General features: G+C 44.0%; 1 pseudogene; it reads left to right on the top strand.

Annotated features, from left to right (window-relative positions):
* Window positions 1–4,810: 4,810 nt before the first annotated feature.
* On the top strand, window positions 4,811–5,400 carry LOC110295453 (large ribosomal subunit protein uL11 pseudogene; annotated as a pseudogene).
* The last annotated feature ends 10,882 nt before the right edge of the window (window positions 5,401–16,282 follow it).

The following is a 16,282-nucleotide window of genomic DNA, read 5'->3' on the forward strand; positions in this document are numbered from 1 at the left end:
CTCTCTCTTTTCCCCTCCAGTCTTCTCAGGTAGTTTCTCAATGTGTCATAGGGCCCCTCTGCATCTCAGTCATCCAAGGAATGTAATAAAGTCTTTAACTCTTGCTGGCTGTGGTGGTGCACATCTGTAATCCAGCATTTGGGAGCCTGCAGCAGTGTTTGAGGCCATACAGTGAGAACCTGTCTCAAAAGTCATGCAAAGGGGCTGGTGAGATGGCTCAGTGGGTAAGAGCACCCGACTGTTCTTCCAAAGGTCCAGAGTTCAATTCCCAGCAACCACATGGTGGCTCACAACCATCTGTAACGAGATCTGGCGCCCTCTTCTGGAGTGTCTGAAGACAGCTACAGTGTACTTACATATAATAAATAAATCTTAAAAAAAAAAAAAAAGTCATGCAAAGGAAATGGCGAGGCCCAGGAATCTATGCCTTGATGAGCTTTTAAGCCCAGACCCAAATACTCTCATCCTGTGGATCTTTGGAGTACACTTTAAGGGCCAGACAGGGCCTTTCTGCCTTCTGGCTTCCTCTCATAGTGGTTCTACGTTCATTATTTAGAAGGAATTGGAAGTCCAGTGGTGCCTGGAGTGTCTACCTACCCGTGGAGTCCTTCTGTTTGAGATCAGGAGTCTATCCATAGGCAGGAGTTGTTAGTGAGTAGGTAGCAGATTCCTACTTCCCTGAGCCTTCCAGGTTCCATCTGTGTAGTTAGATGCCCTGTAGACTGCAGTGGTTCAGGTGGAAGGTGAGCTGGCCCGCTGTGCCTTCCTTGTGTGCTGTGACAGTTCACCATGAAAGACTGCTGCATCTTCACATTCTAAGTAGCTGAGGGAGATTGCTCAGCTTTCCAAGTGTTGGGTAGAAGGAAGCAAGTGGATGAGAGTTTAGGAAGAACAGACTTCTGGGAAAATTGTCTCCCAAGGAACTCTAGCCCAGACTAAAGCTTAGAGTGGCTAATTAAGAGCAGTGGTGTATTTTATTTTATTTTATTTTATTTTATTTTATTTTATTTTAGTTTGTGTGTGTGCTCACATGTGTGTGCATGTGTCTGTGTATGCTCTGACTGGCTTGGCGCCCTCTCTGTAGCTCAGGCTTTTCTCCTGCCTTCCTGAGTGCTAAGATTATAGGTGTGAGCCACTACAACTGGGACAGACATTAAATTTTGTTGTTCTTTTGAGACATAGTCTCTCTATGTAGCCTCGGCTGTCTTAGAACTCACTCTGTAGACCAGAACCTACAGACATCTGCTTACTTTGGTTTCTGAAGTGCTGGGATTAAAGGCATACACCACCACACTCCACCATAAATTTTTTTTAATTAAAAATTCTATTGTGTATATGAGTATATTTCTGTGTGTGTGTGTGTGTGAGTGTGTGTTTGTGTGTGTGTGTATGGAAGTTAGCGAACAACTTGAGGGGGCTGGTTCTTTCATACCAACCACGTGGGTCCAGGAATCAAATTCAGATCATGAGGTTTGGCAGCAAGTGCGTTTATCTGCTCAGCCGTCCTGCTGGCCTGTGAACATTTTAAAATGATTACCTCGTGTCAAAGCAAATATCCACAGCCCTGGGCTCTTTCCACTTTTCGAGATTAGGCACTGTTTCCCCTAGTGGAGGAGGGCACAAGTAGTGGTGCTTATGGTAGCTTGCTTGACATTGTATTTGGAGAGTCTGTAAATTGGTGGGTAGCTGACTTTACATGTAGAGAGAAACTGAAGGAGCACAGCAGCTCTGTGATTCTGCAGCTACAGGGTAAAGCTGAAGTAAATTTATGAGGCAAAAATAAAGGGAGTTGGTGTAGAGAGAGAACTGGACATTTAGCAGGTGCATACGGCACAAATCATGACGATCATGTGTCAGAGGTGTCAGAAATTGTTTTTCAGGCCAGGGGTTTATTCTGTATGTGCATTGGAATCACTTAGTTTTTTATTTATTTATTTATTTATTTATTTATTTATTTATTTATTTATTATTATATGTAAGTACACTGTAGCTGTCTTCAGACGTACCAGAAGAGGGCATCAGATCTCATTACAGGTGGTTGTAAGCCACCATGTGGTTGCTGGGATTTGAACTTCGGACCTTTGGAAGAGCAGTCGGGTGCTCTTACCCACTGAGCCATCTCACCAGCCCCCACTTAGTTTTTAATAAACTTTAATATCTGCACCTTACTCTACAGGCTGTGTGTGTGTGTGCACGCGCACACACACACACCTGTTAGTAGTGATGGAATCCTGGGCTCATATGTGCTAGATGAACTCTCACTTTAGCCTTTTGAAAAACATACCTCCCTCAATCTCGGAGAGTCTAACATGAAGTCAGAATTGACAGCTCCATCCTAAGCTTGTATTTTTTTTTCCCTGTGAATCATTTTGGACCTCATTTCCATAACAGTTTAAAGTAATCTCTTATTACTGCTTCTCCTTGCTACCGAAATGCAAATGCACAGTTTGCATATTTATTTTCGAATGCTGCAAGGCAGGAAACCAAGCCTATTTTTATTCTTCCGTTTACCAGGTGACAGAGAGCCACATGTGACAGTTTGCCTTGCTGGGGTTGTGATCTGGGAGCATCCTTTGCTGGTTTTGCTGTCACCGAGGGCATTGTGACTGAGTGGCCAGACTGTCAGGACTAGAAGCTGGAAATCTTGAATCCAGTTGGCAGCTTGGGCTATGCTGTCAATTCCTTCTGGGAGATACAGAATTTGGCTGCAGTGTCTCTTACAAGGACCCTGCTCTCCCAAATGACCTTGATCACTGGAGTGCTTGGGAGAGGTAGGAAGGAGGCTGCCCTAGGGAATTAATAGTTTAGGGACTTCTTCCTAAAGCCCCTTCAGATGGAGCAGACTCTGGGGAAGCTTTCTTTGATAGGTCTGAGAAAATCAGGAATTCTAGAGCCATAGAAGATAAGATAGGAAAAGGATGTGGGGCCAGCCATGACCTTGGAGAACAACTGTGGGTCTCAGACTTAGCTGTAAGAGATGATCAGAATTCAACTAGATATTTTGATATAAAACTACCAGTGGATAGTTTTAACGTCCAGAGTTGTATGATCTTATAGGCATCATATAGAGATGACAAAATGTCAAAACAAAACAAAAGACCCCAAAGGGAAAAGTATATGAAAAGAATTAGAGATTCTTTTATATGTGCATATGGTATGTATGCCTATGTATATGTTCACCTGTGTATGGGTATTTGTGCATGTGAAGTTGAGTGCCTTTAAATCACTCTCTACTCTATTTTTGGAGCTAGATCTCTGGCTGAATCTGGAGTAGCAGTCACTGGTCTGGCTAGATTCACCAGGCAGCAAACACTACTCATGTCTCTGATTTCCGGATCCCGAGATTCTAGACTTGTGCTGCTGGCTTTTTCACAGAGTACTGCCCATCTGGTCTCAAGTTTATGTGTCAGTACTTTACCTACTAAACAATCTCACCAGCCCAAGGACAAAAGAGTCTTTTTAAATTTTTTTATTTTATTTTATGTGTATGAGTACAATGTTGCTGTCTTCAGACACACCAGAAGAGGGCATCAGACCCTATTACAGATGGTTGTGAGCCACCATGTGGTTGCTGGCAATTGAACTCAGGACCCCTGGCAGAGCAGTCAGTGCTCTTAACCACTGAGCCATCTCTCCCACCCCAAAAGATTCTTTAGAGATAAATGAACAAATACATAGTTCTATGCTTTCAAGGTTAAATAAACACCAAATTAGGTGTAATACCTGGGTGGATATTGTGGACTGGCTTGGTAATCTAAGGGGATGCGTTGCTCAGCAACCTGCATCTTTAAATTAGAAATCGACTCAAACTAGGGCTTGACGAGTCAGAATTCTTAGTTTGTTAGCTTGTTAGCATCCTCAGTCAGCCGAGAGAGGAAGGTACCATCTTCTTCATGGTAGACATTTGAGTAGCCCTGGGAGCAATTACAATTAAGGCTGCTAATGTTCAAGGGAATAAAACTATTGTTTTAATCTCTTCAAAATAAACAATTGGTGCATATGTTATAGCTTACATATATAATAGCTTACCTCACAACTTGAAAAAGACTTTGGCCTATTACAACAATACATCACACTTAGCATTCTACTGTGACATTTGTACTCTTCTTGCTATGTGTGATTCTTTTCAAGTTGAAATCTAAGATTTTATCAACTTTGTAGCACTTAACAGAATTTATGTTTCACTGTTATATATATATATATTTGTATTCTCAATTTATTAAGTCTATTTGAAAAATCACTTTTGTACCTTGGGAAGTTTGTCAGTCAGGTGAAGTACCTAAAATGGAATCAAGTTCATTATATGTCATTGATTCTTGACCTTTTAGTTATGATCAAGCATAGTATCAAATATATAAAATTTATAAACACTACTAATGATAAAGAGGTTTAATTAAGTGTATAAGTGGGACAAAGCATTAATCAAATGCCTTCTCAACATGCCTGTTAATATTTGTTAGCATTGTAAATAGGACAATAAGCTGGGCAGTGGTGGTACGCACACGCCTTTAATCCCAGCATTCAGGAGTCAAAGGCAGGCAGATCTCTGAGTTCAAGGCTAGTCTGGTCTACAAAGTGAGTTCCAGGACAGCCAAGGCTACACAGAGAAACCCTGTCTCAAAAATAAATAAAAATAAATAGGACAATAAGATTCCTCATTTGCTTTAAGCTCAAGGAAGGGCTATAAATGCCTAAATCTATAAACTAAATATTAATTCTCACTTTTTGGCTTTTGGCTTGGAGGAGGCTCTGGTGCAACTTTCTTTGGTTATCCTAAATCCAGATTTATCTGCCACCAGCTGCCTCCGCCATGCTGCCCAAGTTCTACCCCTATAAGATCAAAGTCGGGTACTTGAGGTGCATTGGAGGATAGGTCAGTGCCACAATCACCTTGGCCCCAAGATTGGTCCTCTGGGTCTGCCTCCAAAAACAGTTGGTGATGACGTTGCCATGGTTACCGGTGATTGGAAAAGTCTCAGGATTGCTGTGAAACTGATCATCCAGAACAGGCAGGCCCAGACTGAGGTGGTACTCTCTGCCTCCACCCTGATTATCAAAGCCGCCAAAGAACCAGCCAGCAAGAGACAGGAAGAGGCAGAAGAACACTAACACAGTGGGAATGTCACCTTTGGTGAGACTGTCAACGTTGCCCACCAGAAGTGATGTCCATGTTTGGGCAGAGAACTTTCAGGAGCTTTCAAGGAGACCCTAGGTACTGCACAGTCTGTGGGCTGCAGTGTGGATGGCTGCCACCCTCATGACATCGTAGATGACGTCAACAGTAGTGCCATGGCATGCTCAGCTAGTTTAGAAGCAAGAAACTATTCAATAAAGGACTATCTGATGAAACAATTATTAGTTCTCAAGACCCAAATACGTTGGGTTTCAAACAATCACTAGCTGGACTATTCTCTCTCTCTTTACATTTTTTTCTTTTCTTTTTAAGAGTATAATGTAATTACATCATTTCCCCCTTCCCTGTCCTCTCTCTAAACCGTTTTCTATACATCTCCTTGCTATCTTTCAAATTCATGGCCTCTTTTTCATTAATTGCTGTTACATGCACATATATGTGTATATATATACATATATTCCTTAGTATAACCTGCTCAGTCTATATAATGCTACTTGTCTGTATGTTTTTAGGGCTCTTTGGTATTAGATAAGCAAATGGTTTGGTATTCCCTGAGTAAGTCTATTTCTCTTGCATTAAGCACTCCTTAGTTGCCTGTGGCTTGAGATATCGTCATCCTCTACCCTATCCCATCATCCTGTGCTCCTGAGTTGGCTGTCGTGTGTGTGTGTGTGTGTGTGTGTGTGTGTGTGTTTGGTATGTGTCTTAGTTAGGGTTTTACTGCTGTGAGCAGACACCATGACCAAGGCAAGTCTTATAAAGGACAGCATTTAGTTGGGGTAGCTTACAGTTTCAGAGGTTCAGTCCATTATCATCAAAGGGGCAGTAGGGCAGCATCCAGGCAGGCATGGTGCAAGCAGAGCTGAGAGTTCTACCTCTTCATCTGAAGGCTGCTAGTGGAAAACTGACTTCCAGGCAGCTAGAGTGAAAAAAGGTCTTAAAGCCCACACCCACAGTAACACACCTACTCCAACAAGGCCACACCTCCAAATATGACAGTATGTCTATTTGGTGTCTGCCTTGTTCATCTCATGCTTCAACAGGCATGTCGGTGAGACTTTATAGGTGTAGAAGTGTTTTTTCCTATGTTCCAAAGCCAGCCTTAAGGGACATAAAAACTTTTCCTTTAGTGGGCAATGATTCATTACTGTAAGAGTCTGGGGAACGGGGAAGTAGAGAAGGAGAACATGAGTTATGAGACTGCGTTGTTTCCAAGGCTGAGCTACTTAGGCAACCCGCCTCACAAGAAGAGACTTCAATTTTCTTTGATCTTTTATTTAGTGATGGAGGTGGGCTCAGAGGAGAAGTTTTGACAACTGAGAAAGCTGGTTAAGGTTTTGGGCTGGGTCTTATCTTTCTCTGCCGCTATAATTAAATACAATAAAAATATTGTAGGCTAGGAAATTCATAGTACAGGAATTATTTCTTATGGTCCTGGAGGCTAGGAAGTTTAATTCAGTAGATTCAGTGTCTGGTGCTGGGTTGTGTCTTTCCAAGATGGCACCTGTTGCTGCTTCCTCACACAGTAAAAAGGGGAGAGGAGGGCTAGAAGACTTTCTTTGGTACAGAGGCACTCATTTCATACACAAAGTCAGCACTGTCGTCATGCACTCACCTGACCAGCTCATCTCTTAATACTATACACGCAGGGCTTCTCTCCAACATGGATTTTGTCCAAACACCTACGTTTTGCAGGTTCTGAGGAGCACCTCTCAGCAGGTTCTGAGGAGCACCTCTCAGCAGGTTCTGAGGAGCACCTCTCAGCAGGTTCTGAGGAGCACATCTCAGCAGGTTCTGAGGAGCACCTCTCAGCAGGTTCTGAGGAGCACCTCTCAGCAGGTTCTGAGGAGCACCTCTCAGCAGGTTCTGAGGAGCATCTCTCAGCATGGCCCTTAGAGGTTGCTTGCTGCTTCGCTCTTTGCTCTGCCTGTTCATCCAGACATGGGCGAGAGCAAGGTCCTGCTGTGGGAGATACCGAGACTCCTTCTTCAGGGGGTTCTGTGGCCAATAGGCAGAGGAAAATGTGCGCCAGTTCCAATTCTTTGCACTCAGTAGAATCAGGCTCCAGCCGACTTAATCACAAACAGGACTTTGGAAAGGGATTCAGAGAACTCCTGTGCCGTAGAGGAAGGGACTCTCGAACTCAGACACAGCTGGTCAGAACCACAGTCAAGTCCACAACCCAGACAATGTCTGGTGAGACCACTGCCACTGAACTCAGGGTGCCGCAGCTGAGCCCCTGAGAAGGGTGTAACCTTTGCTAGTCTGTCTCTGGAATGGCTTCCGGGATTCTCCACCTCTGTTGTTAGCTCCTGGAGCATGGCGGGACATGGTCAGATTAGGTGTCTGCTGGGAAGGCTGGAAAGAGAGAGGCTTAGCTTCTGCGACGGGCAGTGAGGCTGACTCTGAAATTCATAGTGTTAAACTGGAGCCAGCTTACAAGGGCTCCTGTCAGAATCTCAGGAATCTGTGAACAGATTGTTCAACTCAGCTATCAACAAGTCAAGTGCAGCTCTGTAAATAAGTTATCTTGCAAAGTACAGCTAAGCTCTCTTTTCTCTTGTGTGTAAAAGAAACAGAATTCTAAAGGGAGACACAAGAACACAGGCTAGCTTACCTGAGGGACAGGTTCCCAAAACTCAGGGGACAGTGCTTGGGTCCATTCTCTTTTGGATTCATATTTCCTAGCATTGGAGCTGAAGAACTGAAGAAATAATGATAAGCACAGATGGAATCCTCAAAAAGAAAACCAATGACCAACCTCAAAACCCAGACTAGACCCAAGAAAACAAAATACTCTAGGTGTGTCTGTTTTCTCTAGCTGAAGGAAAAGGTAACTTACAGCAAAGCAGAAAACATAAAGGGGACAATTTCAAATATCATAAAAATAAATAAACAAACAAGGTCCAACAAAGGTTGAGGTGTTTGCTTAGACTTCCAACTCAGAGGGACTGAGACAGGGCATCTCAACACTCCCGTTAAAGCGGTGTTACAGAGGGCAAGCGGGGAGCCCCAGTTTCCAGCTCCCTATAACCCCCAGCAACAATGAGGCATCCTTCCTCTACCCCCTCTAGATGGCGTTGAGAGGCCTGATAGACTTTGCAAGAGGCAGAGTGTGTTATTGTGTCTACATAGTGACTTCAAGGTTTTTCTACAAACGAAGAAGAGGAAGAAGCCATTGAAGCTGCCACGTTGAAGAAAGCAATCAAAGAGGATGTGAATGAATGAGGAGCCATATCTTGTCTATGAGCAGAAAGTTCAGTACCATAAAGGGATCAGTTTTTAAAAACATATAGGTTCAATACAATTTTTATCAAATGCTAATTTTTTTGTAGATACAGAAAACACCATTTTATAATTTATATAGTAAAACATAGGAATCATAGTAGCCAGGACAATATGAAAAGAGAAAATAACGGCTGACTTCATCTACCGGAGTCCAAGAATTACTATATAGCTTCAGTAATCAAGAGAGACAGACACATGGATTAATCGAGCAAAAATGGACGACCTAGACATCGATCCTCGGACACATGCCTAACTGAATTTTGGCAAAAGGTACAAAAATAACTTAAGGGTTAAAAGACAGTTTTGTCAATAATAAATGACACAGTGATAGACCTTCCATAGGCAAACAAACAAACAAACAAAAACCCTGGTATAAATCTCACATTGTAGAAATAAACTAAATCAAAATGAGTCACAGGCTTAAATGTAAAACTTTTTAAAATTGTTTTTTTTTTAGTGATTTTGTTTATGTTTGCACATGTACCTGTGTGAGTGTATGTGCGTGTAGGGTATGTGAGAAAGGGTACGTGTGTCTGTGAGCATACAGAGGCCAGAAGAAGGCATCAGATCCCTTGGAGCTGCAGGCCTTTGAGGGACGTTGGGCTTGTTATGTGGGTGCTGGGATCTGAACTCTGATTCTTACTATTGTTCAGCCAGCACTTTTAACCACTGAGCCATATTAAAGAATCGATTGGATTCTTCATGTCTAGACTAGGCAAAGAGCTCTTAGATTTGGCAGTGAAGACTCCTGACCTGGAGCTTATAAAAGCTTAAACATTTCACTCTGCAAAAGAATTTGCTAAGTGAAGCCAGATATGGTGGTGCATGCCTCTAATCCCAGCACTTGAGAGGCAGGGGCAGGTAGGTCTCTGTGAGTTTGAAACCAGTCTGGTCTACACAGTGAGTTCCAGGCCAGTCAGTCAGGGCTACATATGAGATTCTATTTCAAAAATGTCTCCTCTACATCCATCCCCTGTTGCTGATCGCACACACACACACACACACACACTCTTTCTCTCTCTCTCTCTCTCTCTCTAGACCATACACTGTGTAACTTGTTGTGCTGTGTACATCAGAAGGTCATTCTCTGTCATTGCTCACTTGTCCTCCAGTTTGTCCCTCACTGGAGGACAATGAAGCTTCCTCCATTGATCTTATTCCAAATAGAGCACCCATGGGCCACTGTTCACAATGCTTTATGCGAAGAAAGCATCTTCGTTTTCTTTGGGGTATGAGTCCGAGGGTTTTTATCGGTAGCTCAAATGCTAGTTGAACATTCGGGTGTCCAAGAGGGTGACATCACATTGGCAGCTACCCATCTCCTTAATGGAAATGAGCAGACAATGCAAGCAGATGGTGTCCCTTTTCTCTCCATAACAGGCTGCTCTGTGTCTGCCAGCATTCCACTGTCCGCAACCTAGGAAGGTCCCACAAGCATAAGAAGTGCATTTAGGTACCGACCAACCCTGGCTGCTTCCCAAATAATGAATGTTTACTAAAAAGTGGGGAGGGAACCTGGGCTCTTCCTCAGGCTTCCCCCCTGTGTTTTATTTTATTCAAGGGGCCTGCAGCCCGTGGTTGAGGTAGAGTTGAGGTTGGATCTGGGGCACTGCATCCTCAGTGTCTGTAATCTCATCTTTTGAATTTTTGGTAAAGGAATGGGATGGTAGGGTCCTAGTTAGGGTTTCACTGCTGTGAGCAGACACCATGACCAAGGCAAGTCTTATCAAGGACAACTTTTAATTGGGGCTGACTTACAGGTTCAGTCCGTTATCATCCAGGTGGGAGCATGGCAGCGTCCAGGCAGGCATGGTGCAGGGGGAGCTGAGAGTTCTACATCTTCATCTGAAGGCTGCTAGTGGAAGACTGACCTCCAGGCAGCTAGGATGGTGGGATAGCCCACACCCACAGTGACACACCTACTCCAACAGAGCCACACCTTCTAATCCTGCCACTCCCTGGGCCAAGCATATACAAACCATCACAGTGAGGCTACAAAAATATGGAGGCTTATGGATGCTCAGCTGTTTGACCTTTCCCCCTTGCTTAATGCCCTTTGTATTGCCCCTGTCCATTGAAATCTGGTCCTTTCCTTAGCACTTTGGTCTAGAGGCCAAAGGCTGGGAATGCATCGTAGATAATGGGTGCACGAACATGGGACTTATGGAGTCTTTACCAACAGAGCTGCCAAATTGGTACTGGTTGCATTCATAGTCCCTGCCACAGAGAGACAGAGCTTCTGAAGGCAGAGTGGAGCTGATACAGAGGCGAGATACGGGGCCGAGAGATACACTTGGTTGAGCTGAGTCAATGGGAAGTCCCTAGTTCCTGGTTTCTCAGATTAAAATTCCAGCTCATTCTTTCTTGTCTCTCTTGCCTGTCCTTTCCAGCCATATTCTATTTTTGACCCGCACAAACTACAGTTGAGGTTTTTTTTTCCTTTTTGCACACGCATCTGAAAGAATTCCAGATAAACACTCTATAAAGAGCTCTCCTTGCTCTTGACAGCATCTCTTCCCTCCTATGGTTTCTCTCTACTGGGAAACTACACCTGGTGTCTAAAGATGCCAGTCACATCTGAGCACCGCAGGGCAGCGTTTGCCCCCCAGAGGACCAGCTAACTTCAAGACAAGCTCCAGGGATCTCAGAGAGGCTGCGTTTCTCCTGAGATCTTTGGATGCTTCATTCAGTCACTGAGTTGAATCAGAGTCATGCTAACAGCCTGAGCCTGCAGTTTATATCCTAAATGACACATTTGGACAGAAATTCGGAACTCCCCCCCCCCCCTCTTCAGTATAGAAAAACATTCTAAAAACCAAGCCAAATGTTTCTGAGAAACATTTTGTGGGGATAAACTGATCGGGTGCTAAGACACCTCCATCTCGGGCTCCCGTACTCCCTGATTTATTTTGGCACTGAAACGGTCGCGGTGCCACCCTTAAGCCACCTCTTTTTTTTTTTTTTTCCCCTTGTCTACGCCATGGTGAAAACTGCATATGGTTTATTTCAATTAGCTTAATTGTTTTTGGTGTTTAATAGCTAATTGTCTTAATTAGCTTCCAAAGCACAACAATGCCAACAACGGTAATGACTGCATCTTATCCATATGGTTACAGAAGACAGATGAGTCTGTTTCCATCCTTAGGCTGTGTTTGTCCCAGGAGGACAGGGCAGATGCGAGAGAGGAGGAAGATGGAAGTCCTCAAGATGGCTGACCTGGCCTTGAAAGTAAAAACCCGAATATTAAAGAATAAAGAGGAGGTGACGGATGGGAAAATAAAACTGGAGGATTAAGGATTTATGGAGAATTCAAGTCATCAATTTTCTTAATGTAGATACCACGGGTTGATGCTGGGTGAATAAGAAGAATGGCACACTTCACGGGTCCGGCAGGCTATATTGGCTTTGATCTGGAGAGCAAACGTTTGAAGAACAGATGGCAGGACACTAAGGGTGAGAAATGTCCCGTGGCACAATCTGTTTTAAGAATAGCTGGCACCAGTCAAAACCTGGGTGACATTCCTCTGGCCAGTCTGGCTCAGAGGCAGTTCATAGCTAGTGCCTTGCATACATTAGGAGCTTACTATATGTTTTAATCAGCAGCTGTCTGGAAATCCTTCAGATTCAGCACAGCCTTCAAAATCTATCTAGACTCCGATGCTCAGTAACTCCTTAACTGCTGTTATCATGGTCTGATTCCCCTATCATCTTTGACCTGGCTGCCTCCACCAGCCTTAAAACTGGTCTTTCTGCATCTACCCTCAGGTTCTAGAGGAGTTTATTCTTTTTTATATACAAGTTTAAAATCTTTTACATCTAATCTTTTATTTGCTTAATATGTATGAGGAGGAGAGCGCACGTGCCATGGCACATGTGTGGGGTAAGAGCACAGCCTTTGAGAATCAGCTCTCTCCTTCTACCGTATTGGTCCTGGGGATCAAACTCAGGTCATCAGGCTTGGTGACAAACACTTCTACACATTAGGCCTTTTTGCTGGCCCCCAAATTCTTTTTAAACCCAGTAACTGTCTTAATCTGTTTCTTGTTGCTGTAATAAGATACGGGAGACTTGTTAATTTATAAAGAAAAACATTTCTCTGGCTCATGATTATGGAGTTTGGAAATCTAAGAGGAAGGCATGGACTTGTCCTTGGCTTCTGGCGAGGGACTTCATGAGACCTTATAGAACAGCAGAAGATATTGTGTGGTGAGACGGAGTACACACACCAGTTTGCTTCTCTCTTTCTGTTCTTATAAAGCTACTAATGTTATTAAGGGACCCCATACCACCCTCATAATCTTATTCAGCCTTAATTATTCCCCTAAGACCCCACTGCCAAGTGCCATCGGTGTATGAATTTAGGGACTAAGTTTTCAATATAGAAGCTCTAGGGGATGCATTCAAATCATGACAACAGCTAAGGGAAGTCATTTAAAGAAAATCATAACGCCACATCGCTGTTCTGAGAACCTGCTGGAAGCACCGGTCTCACCCAGAACAAAGCCTTATGATGACAACGTGCAGCAAAGCCTTCTCTTCCTGTGTGACCTTTCTGACCTCTTCTCCATGTGCCTTTCCTTCCCACTTCCGCCGTGCTGTGAAGTCCTTCACATGCTTGGGCTACACCTGCCTACCTGTAGATATTTAACTCAAGCAGAACGAAAAGTCTATTCCCTGTGCATCATTTACTTGTTCGATGCTGTGACGAAGCAGCTGATATTCTGGAGGCAAAGCTGAGGTTTGAGTCTTGGAGGAGTTGGGCTGGATCAAGGGGAGAGGAGGAAGTCACTGGGCTGAAAGGGAGGCTCGCATGGGTAGGAGGTAGGGATGCTTCTCGAAGGAGTGCCTGGACCACAAAGGAAGACTGCTTTAAGGATGATTTTCAGGAAGGTAGTGGTACTCCCTGGGAGGTGTCGGGAGTAATAAAATACAGTTGTCTTAGTCAGGGTTTCTATTTCTGCACAAACATGATGACCAAGAAACAAGTTGGGGAGGAAAGGGTTTAGTCAGCTTACACATCCACATTGCTGTTCATCACCAGAGGAAGTCAGGACTGGAATTCAAGCAGGTCAGGAAGCAGGAGCTGATGCAGAGGCCATGGAGGAATGTTCTTTACTGGCTTGCTTCCCCTGGCTTGCTCAGCCTGCTCTCTTATAGAACCCAAGACTACCAGCCCAGGGATGCCACTACCCACAATGGGCCCTCTCACCCTTGATCACTAATTGAGAAAATGCCTTACAGCTGGATCTCATGGAGGCATTTCCTCAAGGGAGGCTCCTTTCTCTGTGATAACTCCAGCTCGTGTCAAGTTGACACACAAAGCCAGTCAGTACAACAGTGTTCCTGACATTGCTTATAGGACATCTGAGCTATGTGGTTCATGTTAGAAAGAGCAGGAATTCACTTTTGCCATAGAGTGTTACAGGATATTTGAACCTGTTTCTAGTTAGGGTTTGGCTCAACCATTAGCACTCACCTTTAATCCTTCTGGCTAGAATATATATATGCCCTAAGTACACACCTTCCTTTAATCCCAAACAATGAAGGTAAAGTTCGTTTGTAGAAGGAAGCAGCCATGTTTGAAAGTGATGTCTAATTGAGTGGCAGAAAATGTGATGAATCAGAGAAAGATTTGATAGAATAGGATATACCCAACTCTCACTGGAAGAGAGGGGAGAGGGAAGCTACTAGAGAGACAGTGCAGAAGGTGGGGGCAGTTTTACGGGGAGAGTTTTACGGAGAGAGATTGGAGAGAGAACAAGCTAGACACAGGTAAAGACAGAATGAGCAAGAGAACGAGAAGGAGCCAGAAGATCAGATTGCTAGAGTTAGTTTGGGGCCAATAAAACAATTCAGAGATGGAGACAAAAGCCAGATTAAATTAGTCATCTGGGAGAGGAGTCTGAGCCAGAACAGCTGAGTTGAACCAGCCAGCTAGAGTTCAGAAAGAACAAGAAAGAGTGAGTTCAGAGAGAGCTTCCTTAGCTCCTTAGAAACCTGCCTCTCACCTTGAATCTGGCTTTTCTGAATATCCCAGAGGGGAAAGTGGACCAGTTGAGATTCTGTCTTCTGATCGCCTTGAGTCCCTCTTAGAGATAACAACCAAATGGAAGAATAGGCTCCTGGAATTGTTCTTTCTGATTCTCTGAGATGTTGGGGTGGCCCAACTACCATCCTAGCTTTAAAGGGAAGGGGGTTCCCATTCAACCTCATCTGGGAAAACAGTGATTTATAAAAGGCGAGGTGGCCTTACCAAGCACGATTCAGTTCTGCTTGCAGCTTGGAATCCAGCACTTGAGAGGGAAGAGTGTGTGTCAAGGAGAAAACATTTATTATGAAAAGTTAATTGGGAAATGGTTGCTTTTATTGTCCCAAGGACCATGTCAAGGAATGTGGATACATGGAAGGGTTTTGGGGGTGGGTGGGGGAGGGGGAGGAAGCAAGAAGCGTCCAGAGAATGAGTAGACCGAAGACTACTTGCTGAGTCACGTGAGATATTTCCCTTTCTCCGTTGTCAGACCTTCTATGTGGTAACTATTGACTTAATCCCCAGAACCAGTCTCTGAGATTATTTAGACAAATGTGCCATCCCTCCCCTCCCTGAAGTGGATCATTACACTTTTTTAATTAAAGAAAAAAGATTAGCAAATTCACGGCTCATGCTTCAGTATTATCCGAAGATCATCAGTAATTTTGAAAAACTGACAACCAATTGGGGAGTCTTGCTTTCTTGTGATATTGTTTCCTCCTGCAACCAACATCTGTCTCTGTCATTTGAAGGTGGTTTTTTTTAGACTTTTTAAAAAAGAGGATTTATTTATTTATCTTATGTATATGACTACACTGTAGCTCTCTTCAGAGGCACCAGAAGAAGACATCAGATCCCACTACGGATGGTTGTGAGCCACCAAGTGGTTGCTGGGATTTGAACTCAGAACCTCTAGAATAGCAGTCAGTGCTCTTAACCACTGAGCCATCTCTCCAGCCCTCTTTTAGACTTTTTTTTAAAATTTATTTGTTTATTTTATGTATATGAATGCTCTGTCTGCGTGTACACCTGCATGCCAGAAGAGGGCATCAGATCTCATTACAGATGGTTGTGAGCCACCATGTAGTTGCTGGGAATTGAACTCAGGACCTCTGGAAGAGCAGCCAGTGCTCTTAACTGTGGACTCATCTCTCCAGCCTTTTTAAGACTGTTTAATGCGGAGCAAAGGGGAAAAATAAAGAGTAGCTTTACTAGGGACAAGTTACAAAGTAGGGCTGGACAGAGGAAGGCAAATGGCTTTGGGGATGAGTGCTGTTACAATAGGAGGAGTGCAACCCCAGCCCCGGGCAAGTGGAAACAGAAGCCCAATGTCACCCTCAGCTACACAGAGGCCAGCTTAGGGTATAGGAAACCTTGTCCCAAACAAACAAATGAATGGATTAATGTACATACTCACGTTTTCCTGGCAGGGTTTTGAGGGATAAGCTGCCATGGGTCACAGTAGACAGACTTAGCTCTGTACCATGTAGTGGCTATGTACTTAGTTCAGCCTGTTTCCATACACCGTGTAATCACAGAGTGGCTTGGTTTCAGCCTCAATGCCATCCTGGCTTTTTTTAGAGTGTCTAGGAGTAGCTCTGTTCCGCATCCCCGTTTAAGCCAGCAGGGCACTGTCAGAAACTGATTCTGGTTTGTCATTAAAGAGAGGCATGCTCAACCTTTCTGGAGAGGTTTGACAGGGTGGCTTCTACCAAGAGAGGCAGAGACAAGCTGGGCAGCAGTGATGGGGCCTGAGGGCAAGGCCGTGAGAAGTTGCAGTCTCAGGTGGGAAAGGTAAGTCAAGTGTACACAAGAAAATCCACCCTCAGTCA

This window comes from Mus caroli, unplaced genomic scaffold, assembly GCF_978045245.1.
Source record: "Mus caroli unplaced genomic scaffold, Mus_caroli_1 scaffold_1, whole genome shotgun sequence".
Lineage (NCBI taxonomy): Eukaryota > Metazoa > Chordata > Mammalia > Rodentia > Muridae > Mus > Mus caroli.